The 4078-nt window shown below is 42.5% G+C and overlaps 1 long non-coding RNA gene across 1 annotated transcript; it reads right to left on the reverse strand.

Annotated features, from left to right (window-relative positions):
- Positions 1-2718: 2718 nt before the first annotated feature.
- LOC125513481 (uncharacterized) lies at positions 2719-3688 on the reverse strand. The gene is made up of 2 exons (XR_007285951.2): positions 3284-3688; positions 2719-3222 (listed from the first exon to the last, which is right to left on the reverse strand). It is a non-coding gene; the product is annotated as an uncharacterized LOC125513481 (long non-coding RNA).
- Between the last annotated feature and the right edge of the window lie 390 nt (positions 3689-4078).

Below are 4078 nucleotides of genomic sequence, written 5' to 3' on the forward strand. Positions count from 1 at the left end.
GGCAATGGATATCGTTTCGTCCCCAAAGGTGTGATGTTCCTTACCGAAAACCATCATGCTTGTTGTGAGAAGCTCCAGTTTTTGGGAAGCATATGCCCAAACCTGCCCCAAATGGGACAAAATTTGTACCATGACATGTTAATGCTGCTCCATGATAGCTTTCCAAGTTTCATGAATTTTAGACGAGTTTTGGATTTACTAGAATTTAAAAACCAGGCATCTCACCATTTTGCCGGCAATCAACGGTGCCCTGGTGTTTGAAATTCATTCCCATTTCTTGCATGGGATCTAAGCATGCACCTAAGGACACATATTTGATTTTTCAACGGATTTATATGCACTGGAGCATGTGAATGCAATTCAAATTTGAATTATGCATAAATGCATTGAAAACTGAGTTAATGCATAAAGATGTCCAAACGAACCCCGAAAAATCAAAAAAATTCACACAACACTCCTGTTGCACTATGTTGACATGAGAAAAAATTTGAAAGCAATAAGAGGCAATGGATATCGTTTCGTCCCCGAAGGTGGGATGTTCCTACCGAAAACCATCATGCTTGTTTTGAGAAGCTCCGGTTTGTGAGAAGCATATACACAAACCTGCCCCAAATGGGGCATGTAGATGCCGCTCCATGATAGCATGGCAAGTTTCATGAATTTCAGACGAGTTTTGGATTTACTAGAATTTATAAACCAGTTGTCTCACTGTTTTGCCGGCAATCAATGGTTCCCTGGTGTTTCAAATACATTCCCATTTCTTGCATGGGATCTAAGCATGCACCCAAGGACACATATTTGATTTTTCAACGAATTGATATGCACTGGAGCATCCGCATGTAGTTCAAATTTGAATTATGCACAAAACTCAGTTAATTTAAAAAATGTCCAAACGAGCCCCAAAAAAGCACAAAAATTCACACAACACTCCTGTTGTTCTATATTGACACGAGAAAAAAACTTGAAAGAAATAAGAGGCAATGGATATCGTTTCGTCCGCAAAGGTGGGACGTTCCCTACCGAAAACCATCATGCTTGTTGTGAGAAGCTTCGGTTTTTGAGAAGCATATACCCAAACCTGCCAAAAATGGGACAAAATTTGTGCCACGACATGTTAATGCCGCTCCATGATAGCATGCCAAGTTTCATGAATTTCAGACGAGTTTTGTATTTACTAGAATTTAAAAACCAGGCATCTCACTGTTTTGTCGGCAATCAACGGTGCCCTGGTGTTTGAAATTCATTCCCATTTCTTGCATGGGACCTAAGCATGCACCCAAGGACACATATTTGATTTTTCAACGAATTTATATGCACTGGAGCATGAGCATGCAATTCAAATTTGAATTATGCACATAAGTACATTGAAAACTGAGTTAATGCATTGAAATGTCCAAACGAACCCCGAAAAATCACAAAAATTCACACAACACTCATGTTGCTCTATGTTGACATGTGAAAAATACTTGAAACCAATAAGAGGCAATGGATATTGTTTCGTCCCCGAAGGTGGGATGTTCCCTACCGACAACCATCATGCTAGTTGTGAGAAACTCCGGTTTGTGAGAAGCATATTTCCAAACCTGCCCCAAATGGGACAAAATTTGTACCATGGCATGTTGATGCCGCACCATGATAGCATGCCAGGTTTCATGAATTTTCAGACAAGTTTTGTATTTACTAGAATTTAAAACCAGGCATCTCACTATTTTGCCGGCAATCAACGGTGCCCTGGTGTTTGAAATTCATTCCCATTTCTTGCATGGGACCTAAGCATGCACCCAAGGATACAAATTTGATTTTTCAACGAATTGATATGCACTGGAGCATCCGTATGTAGTTCAAATTTGAATTATGCACATAAATGCATTGAAAACTCAGTTAATGCATAAAAATGTCCAAACGAACCCCAAAAAATCACAAAAAATTCACACAACCCTCCTGTTGTTCTATGTTCACACGAGAAAAAAACTTGAAAGAAATAAGAGGTAATGAATATCGTTTCGTCCCCAAAGGTGGGACGTTCCCCACCGAAAACCATCATGCTTGTTGTGAGAAGCTCCGGTTTTTGAGAAGCATATACCCAAACCTGCCCCAAATGGGACAAAATTTGTACCACGACATGTTAAGGCCGCTCCATGATAGCATGCCAAGTTTCATGAATTTTAGACGAGTTTTGGATTTAATAGAATTTAAAAACCAGGCATCCACTACAAGAAATGTGTTAATCCATGACGGATTCGTACTGTCACACATGTGTGCAAATCTGTCATGGTAGGTCGTCCTTGACGGATTTGAAATCCGTCATGTATATCGTGTCATAATTTGACCACCGTGCACTCCATGACGGATCTCCAAAGCCGTCATGGATCCGTGACGGTTCTTGACCGTCACAATTTACTATCAGATAACAGCGTTAATCATGCATTCCGCGTCATCATCTGACATGGCGGCCAACATGGACCTGACATGGCAGCCCATGTAGTAGTTGGCGTAATCAGAGTTTTGGCCCACTAAATTTCACCTCTATCTAAGACCATCGGCCCATCATAAGAATTTTGGCCCATTAAATTTCCGATCCGTCCAAGGCCCACTAATTTTAATTGAGACATTAGCCAATCCATTTGTTTCTCTTGGTCCATGGAAACTTTAGTCATTCAGATTTTTTTATTATATATGCTCATTGCCTTATAGATAAAAAGGAAAATTTCATAAACATACCAGATAACTAAATTTTATTTTTACCAAAAGGAAGAAATAAACAACCAAAAACTTGGAATTACAGTTTTTTCCCCTAGATCTGGCCTACTATTTTGCCCGGAGATATTCTGCAGCCACCGCATCAAGCGCCGCCCAGCCTTCGCGGGACATCAATCGGAGTTCAACACCATTGTTTTTCACGCACAGATCTGGCAAACTTCTTTAAAAAAATTACAAGAAAAAGCACCACCAGAGACGCCCATAGCGAGGCGTTTGTTGCTGCTGCTCATGTGGGGAGGCGCCGATGTGGGGGCGTCTCCTCCAGGAGGAAGTCGCTAGCCAGCGGTGGCGTTGGATCCCGCAAGCGGTATCACATCGTCGAGGTGGCCGACGACCCAAGCGAGGCGCGGAAGTAGGAACGGGGCGCTGGCGTCCGGATCTAGCCGGATCCCGACGAATTCAAAGGAGAGCGACTGCTAGGAGGTGAGCTCGGGCGATGCCATGGGTGGTCGGCCTCCATTGCTGCAAGGAGGAGAGAGATTAGAGAGAGAGAGAGAGAGAGGCGGTGCAAGGCACGGCTCACCGGCGTGCTGTGGTGGGAGGTGCAGGCGGCGGCCCTTCGCGCGGATGGCGGTGTCCGACGGCTGCGAGCTGTGGATTTCCTCGGGCGTGGCTGCTGCTGGCATGGTTCTCTCGTTTGTGTGGCTATGTGAGAGGATAAGAATCAGGGAAAGCACAGATAGAGAGTAGAAGGAGCAGGGACCGTTGGATCAGCTAAGGATGGACGGTGGAGAGGCGTGATCCGTGGGAGGTCTGGTTCAGCCAATCAGAAGGCAGCAGGCTAGAAAATATCTTCTACTACTATAAAAAGGCCAGTGTGTGTTTAGATTAAAATTGTATCTTAATACATTGGTTTTGTGGCGTTAGAAATGTAAATGAGGTCCTTGTTCAAATCCAACGTACGTACTACTATTTTTATGGCTTTCTTTTTTCCCCCTTATTTTAGCTTTATTTTACTAAATTTAATTCGTTCTTGGACATGGATAAATGAAGTGGAATCTATTTCTTTTGTACTTTATTTGAAGACAAACGTCTTAACATTTTTTCCAACATGAATTTCATGCTTTTCGGAGTTCGTTTGCATTTCAAAATTTTAAAATAAAACTCCATGTTTGAGACGTACGAGATTTGGCTCGCAAAGAAATATCCATAAATAATACGAAAAATCATCCAATATGACAAGGTAATAATTATAATCGGAAATGCTAACAACTGCAGATGTCCATAAATCACAGTGGACTAATTGAAAAGGAGCGGTGGCGAAGCATGTAGAGGTGGGGAAGGGGAGGCGAGTATGTTTGCCAAGTTGGCATGCAGT

This window comes from Triticum urartu, chromosome 6A (assembly GCF_056163025.1).
Source record: "Triticum urartu cultivar PI428250 chromosome 6A, HENAU_Tu73, whole genome shotgun sequence".
Classification (NCBI taxonomy): domain Eukaryota; kingdom Viridiplantae; phylum Streptophyta; class Magnoliopsida; order Poales; family Poaceae; genus Triticum; species Triticum urartu.